The sequence below is a fragment of the Sesamum indicum genome, linkage group LG12, assembly GCF_026168435.1.
Source record: "Sesamum indicum cultivar Baizhima isolate 11 linkage group LG12, ASM2616843v1, whole genome shotgun sequence".
In the NCBI taxonomy this organism is placed as follows: Eukaryota; Viridiplantae; Streptophyta; class Magnoliopsida; order Lamiales; family Pedaliaceae; genus Sesamum; species Sesamum indicum.
Window position 1 is genome coordinate 5,233,940 of NC_142668.1, and position 7,235 is coordinate 5,241,174.

The window sequence follows — 7,235 nt, forward strand, 5'->3', positions numbered from 1 at the left end:
GTTGGCTAGATTGAATGAAACCCCTTATGACTGGTCAGTGATTAATGGGCATCGCCTACCTTGAATTCTGCTTCAATGAGTGAGAAACTTTGTGACGTCATTCGTTGCGATAGGACATCTATCGGGGTAGAATGGCTATACCATGGGAGGTTATGGGATACATCTGTTTGGACAATTTCTGACCATGGGGGTTCGTGGGGCTGGAGGAAACTCCTCCGTCTATGTACCTTTCTTCGAACCAAGGGTGGATTATCAAATTGGTGATGGGGCATAGTTTCTACCTTTGGCACAATCAATGGCATCATCTTGGCCCCCTTATTGATAGATTCCCACGTGGACCACACCTCTTAGGCTCGAGGTTTCGACTAAGATTAGCACGATTATTATGGAGGGGCAATGGCAATGGCCTCTCATCACGGATATTGAGTGTTTGGAGACTATACATACATTGCCTTCGATTCATGGTGGGGAAGATCAGATCATATGGCGTTTTGATGATGGGCGCCCCACAGCCCAATCATTATATCGATTATTTTAACCCACCAATGCCCAAAGTAGGCTGGACTTTACTACTTTCGGGCTCTCTGAAGATTCCTCGACCTATGTTCATTCTATGGCTTGCAAACTGCCCACGACTAATAAATCATGATTATCACACCTCGGCACCTGTGTTCTTTGTGATGAGGGTGCGACGGAGATACATTCTCACTTATTCTTCCGATGCCACTTTAGTCGACGTTGCCTAATAGTTTTTCGACGATTGGTACGGTTCGCATGACCCAACCAAGAGTGGGCAAGGGACGTTGATTGGGGAGCAAGGAATTGGAGAGGGAAACACATTATTAACATGTCTTATCATGCATTGCTTGGCTTGTGCATGTATCATATTTGGAGGGAAAGGAATTTGAGATGATTTGAGCAGACTAAGCGTCCGCCAAGTACTATGGCCACCGTCATTGTGGATCATGTCAGACAAAGAATTCTTAGCATTAATTTATCTAGCTCTATTAGTACATGTGCATTATATAGACTATGGCGTAGCCCTTGGCCTGTCGAGGGAGAAACCACCTGATGAGCACTGTTGTACTGTACTATTACTTATTTAATGAAAATTACATTTACCCAAAAAAAATCCCTTATGACTGCCGCTCTGTCATTAACGAAAGGCTATTAGGTCACTTTAGCTTGGCCCCTCAAAAACGGAACCTTTAGGGGATTCGTTGGGTATTTCTTTATTTTTTTGCATGCTGTTGCATCTTCTTTCATGTGCCTTCTTGAAGTATTAACTTCTCCTTCGTTTGCTTGTACAGAACATCATATTTAGTGAACTCATGAGGGACCATGTGTTGGGGGGTCGCACTGGAGGGACCCTTACTCCAAGATCTTCAAAGGGGGTCCCGACCTCTAGTTAGTCAAAAGATAAACGTCCCTCCTCCTCTTTTTCTCTGGGTCCAGTACCAGTGAGTTCTTCAAAGAGGCCGCGTATAGGCTCCATGTGGGCTTCCCCCTCACGTCCTTCATCTGTGTCTCCTCCTGCTCCCTCCTCCAAAGAAGAGATGGACACCCCCAAGTCCTCGCGTACCTCCTCTGCCTGCCTTCACAGCCACCAATTACTGGATCAAGCGAAAGGTAGAAATCCCCTAGTGGCTGACCTAAGAAACGGGCTTTTATCTCCTGGGAATAAGTAGCTCCTAGCCCCCCTTCTCAAGGAGGAACTTGAAGGGATGGGAACTTATTATTTGTTCAAGGTACTGTTCTCTTGCTATGTTTCTTTCCTTCATGCAATACTTTTTCTGATGCACCACATTTTCTATAAGCGGCCTTTGTGTATGAAAAGCTCTCTTCCAGGCCTCAGGGGGTTCCTCCTTTTCATCCAAACGACGCCTAGAGGCGAAAGTTGGAGGATAAGGTGGAACGCCTAAAAAATGAGAATGCCAAATTAAGGGAGGCGAAGAAAGAGGTCACAAGCCGCTCTTAACTGTTGGAGAAGGACATGAGGAAGCTGCAAAAGGAGACAACCAACCATGAGGGTGCCCTTAAAAAAGTTGTGGAGAAGGCAATAATAGATTTTTCCCATTTGGAGAATGACAAGAACTACTTGGAGGCTTACTGGGAGAGTTGCCTTAAGGAGTTCAAAAAGTCCGAGGGATATCAGCAGGAGGTGGCCAAGATAGAGGGACCCTATTTTTAGCTGGCTTCACAACCTATAAGGAGCAATTTCAAGCTCAGGGGTACCCCCCTTCAGGAGAGGAGCCTATCTTCATTGACCTTGCAACAGCCTTGTATAATGCATCTGATCCCTTTGTAGAGCCCTCCATCCCCAGGGATGGAAGCGCCCCCCAACTCAGGTTGGTTTCCAACTTTGTCCTCCATTTATACTTTTTTCCTATTGTGTGCTGACTCTGTAATGATTTGCAGAAGGAGATTTAGATAATTTATTGGGGGAGGTCGAGATAGAGGTGAGGAGTCCCCCCAATGAAGCAGCCATTGATTCCATAACAGGGGATCTCCAGGGTGAAGTCGCCCCAGAATTAAAGGAAGAGGAAGTGCCCTTGGCCGTCGATGCTGAGCCTCCTGCCACCCCTATGCTTATTGTTGATGCCCCCTTGAGAAGGAGAAATAAGACCCCGCCTGTAGGGAGAAAAATGATGTTCTTGCGTGACTAGTTTTTTGTAGCTAATGGTTGAAATAATATTAATTTTCTTGCTCTGCTTTTTTACCCCCATTCGTAATGGGGACGAGACAATTTGCTTTTCCTTGCTTTGTTGGATGTTGTTTTTACTCTGCCTCTGGCCATAGTTTTAGGCTAGGGGCTAAATGTGCGATGCTTTTAGTTCTTCACTTTGTGCTTGGTGTTTGACAGTATGCTTGCATTGCCTTCTTGATATGATGGAATTCTTAGGCTTTGTTTAATGTGACACAACACCACAGACGCTTATCCTAGAGGATGCCTCTTTTACCCTTCCTATGGAAGGTCCCCTTTAGCTTTCTTGGAGGATGCCTCCTTTACCCTACCTGTACCTGAGTACTTGGGCAAGGGGTTACTGCCCATAATATATATAGTGAAATGTATTTATGCGAAAATAAATAAGAGAGGTGTATGAGGGCTTGGAATGGGAGTCCTAGAGGCTCATTTGATGATGTAGGCCTGCATGAATTTTGGCAAGATTTACTCCTATGTTGTTTTTGTGCCTCGCCTCAAGAAATACAATGAAGCATACCTTTTAAGGGGGTGCCCGCAATAGGAGAATGATGATCTGACTTTTGAAATCTGTAGGGGTAGACTTTTTAGAGGGAGCCTTTAAGGAGGGTTTACTGGAAGATGTTCTTCGGGAGAACATTTTCAGAGAGGGTCCTTCAGGAGGACCTATTGGAAGGTGTCCTTCAGGAGGACAGTTTTAGAGGGAGTCCTTCAAGAGGACTTATTGGAGGTTGTCCTAGATGAGGACATTTTTAGAGAGGGTCCTTCAAGAGGACTTACTAGAGGGTTCTTTCAACGCAAAGGGGACGCCCTTTGTGATGCATAATATTTCTTGAGGTTAAGTACATTCTAGGGACGTGATAGTGGGCGTCCATTAAGGTCTTCTAGCTCATACTCTCCTCATCCTATTACCCTTGTGACTTTAAAGGGCCCTTCACAAGTGTGGTCTAATTTCCTATTTATTTTAATGTGTCCACCCTTCTTAGTACTTAATCCCCAACTTGGAAACTTCGTATTTTTACTCTCCTGTTGTGGGCATAATCATAATGTTCTTGTATCCTGAATGCGGATGAAAGCTTTTTCTCACAACTCTTCCATAAGATCCAGATTTTCTTTTAACAATTTCGTATTGTTTTCTCCATAGAAATGCAAAATTCTGTGGGAGGGTAACCTCCAATTCAGTTAGAGTTATTGCTTTGATTCCGTAAACCATGGTAAAGGGACTTTCTCCCATAGATCATTAGGGGGTTGTGCGAATGCCCATATGACACTAGTTAATTCTTCCATCCAATATCCACAAACTCGTTCTAATCATCTCTTAATCTCTTGAACGAGGATTCGGTTGGTGACCTCGACTTGCCCATTGTTTAGGGGTGTGCTACTGATGTGAATCTATATTTTATATGCTATCCTTTGCACTAATGTTGTATTTTATGCCTTGGAACTATCGACCATTATTTATGATTATTTCTTGTGGAAGTAAAAGACGGCAGATGATATTCTTCCATATGAACTTCATCACATCTGTTTTTGTGATATGGGTGAGTGGCTCGGCTTCCACCCACTTGGTAAAGTAGTCGATGGCTATTAGAAGGAATTTTGTTTGACATGGAGCTAGGGGAAAGGCCCCACGATATCTATCCACCACTAAAGGACACGATGATAGTATGGTTCTAAGGGGTTCCCTAGGTTGGTGTATTAGGGAGGAGTGCTTTTGTCATTTATCACATTTGCTCATCAGTTGTCTCACATCTTGTTTCGTTGAAGACCAGAAGTATCCTACCCATAATGCTTTGTTAGCGAGAATTCAGGTTCCCACATGCGCTCCACAACAACCACTGTGTATTTCTTTATGAATATGCAATCCCCCCGATTGGGACAAACACCGGAGTAGTGGGTGTGTAATTTCTTGTAAAGGACCCCTCCTTGTAGTAGGAAGCGGGCAGCTTGAGCCCTGAGTCTTGGTGCCGCTCTTCAAGCCATCGGATAACAAGGGTCCTCCAATGTCCCAAGGAGGATATAGCTTAAATATGAATTAGCTCTTGGCTTGGGGATATACTGTATGGGGATATGCCTCATTCTATAATCTTCTATAGCACTAGCCAACTTGGAGAGGTAATCAGCTTTGACGTTTTCTTCTCTTGGAATTTGGACAATTTAAAAACTTTCAAACCCCATTTTCAATTCTGCTATCTGCTGTAGACATTTAATCATATTTTCCTCCTTGGCTTCATATGAGCCCTCCATTTGTTTGACTATTAGTTGCGCATCTAAATAAGCTATTAAGTGTCCAACTCCCATTTCATACACCATTTTGAGCCCCGTTATGAGTGCTTCGTATTCACCCTTATTGTTAGGCCCTAAACCCGAACTTGACGGCGAATTCTAGATATTCTTCTTGGGATGAAGTTATGACTATGCCCACACCACTGCCTTGAAACATGGATGATCCATCTACATGCAATAGCCATTTTTCGACTTGAGGGCTTCTTCAGTTATCCTTGCTGTCTCAAAGATGAAGTCGGCTAAGGCCTGGGCCTTGACGGTCGTTCGAGGTAAATCAGTGATATTGTACTCACTTAATTCTAGTGCCTATTTTACTAGTAGTCCCAATGTATCCGGCTTACCCAGTATTTGTTTCAGAGGCAGGTTAGTTTTTACTCAAATGGGATGCGAAAGGAAATATGGACATAGCCTTCTAGCAGTGATGACTAGTGCGAGGGTCAATTTTTCTATGGGGGTGTACCGACCCTCCGCTCCACTAAGCACTTTGCTGATGTAATAGATCGACATTTTTTTTCATTATCTTCATGAATAAAGACGTAGCTATTCTCTTAAGGGGCGGCTGATAGATACACATAGAGGGTATCCTCTGGCGATGGCTTCACTAGTAGAGAGAGTCCTGCTAAATACCGCTTGAGCTCTTCAAAAGCTTGTAGACAGCATTACCCTAGTCAAAATGTTTCGCCTTCCGAAGGACTTTGAAAAAGGGCAGGCACTTTTTTGCCGACTTGGATATAAAACGACTCAGTCCAGCTACCCTCCCAATAAGCCTTTGTACTTCGTTACATTGAAGGGTGCCTTCATATCCAGGATGGCCTTGATCTTGAGGGGTTTGGCCTATATTCCTCTTTGAGTGACCATAAATCCTAGGAAACGTCCCCTTTTCACTCCAAAAGCGTATTTTTCAAGATTGAGCTTTAGTTAGTAGTTTCTCAAAATAGAGAATGTTTCTTCTAATTTTGCAACATGGTCCTTGGTCTCCCTCCTTTTTACTAGCATATTGTCCACGTACACCTCGACGTTTCTTCCAATTTGTGACCAAATATTTTATCTGCCAAAAGGTTGGTCGGTGTCCCGATGTTTTTTAGGCCAAATGGCATGGCGAGGTAGCAGCATGTTCCAGTGGACGTGATGAAACTAACTCTTTTGCGATCTTCAAGAGCCAGGATTATTTGATGATAACCTTTTGATGCGTCCATCATGTTTAATAATCCACATCCTGATGTAGAGTCCACCAACTGATCAACTCGAGGTAGAGGATAAAATCCTTAGGACACGCCTTGTTGAGGTCCCTTCAACTTGGATTATTTTATCTTTCTCAAGCCTGAAATATCTCTTCTTTTATTTCACCAGCTTGATGCTGGGATTTATATTCAAATGGTGCGTTATGACATTAGGGTCGATCCTTTCTAGATCTTGGGAGTCCATGCAAAGATGTCTACATTGTGACTACCTCCACGCAAATCAATACAAGGAGGTGTTCAGTTTTTCCAGGGGGGTGTCCCCTAATTGCATCTGATCGAAGACTTTCCAAAATAATATGTCTACAGAACTTCCCAAGACTATGAAGAAACGTCCTACTTCGTAGTTGGCAACGCCATGATGACTAGAGCGTCATTACGAGAGCTCTTAGGACCTGATCGTTCCTCCCTTCCAAACTGGATGAGGGGGGGCATCCTCCATTGTCCCAACATCCCATATCTCCTTTATAATTATGTCGTGTGCTTCTCTGACCTGGGCCTTTCTAGCATGATGGGAGTTGTCTCCACTTGGGATGCCTACAATCATTCATATAACTCCTTTGCGAGGAGGATTATTAGTTTCAGCTTTTCCCCCATAGGTATTCCTGTGTTCTTCGTTTGGTAAAGACTCAGGACTGAAAACCTTTACTTCCTTTCCTTTGTCTGTTTTTTACTTATGGTATGGTCCTGTTCCTGGAGCCTTTACCTAGCAGACGTACTCATGCAAATATCCATTTTGGATGAGCCTCTCGATCTCATTCTTCAGATGTCGACATTCTTCATATATGCGACCGTAATCATTATAGAAATGGCATAATTTGTCGGAGTTAGGACGTTGTGTTTGCTCCCTCCATGACCTAGGGCGGGCGAGCAAGCAAGCCTTTTCCTTCTACCGCCATAAAGGCTTGGGTAATAGGTACTGTTGGGGGGTGTAAACTGCATTAATCCTTTGGAACACTACCTTCTTGTCCCGAAAATTAGTTTGAGGCTTTTTGAAGGGGGCCTCCTCC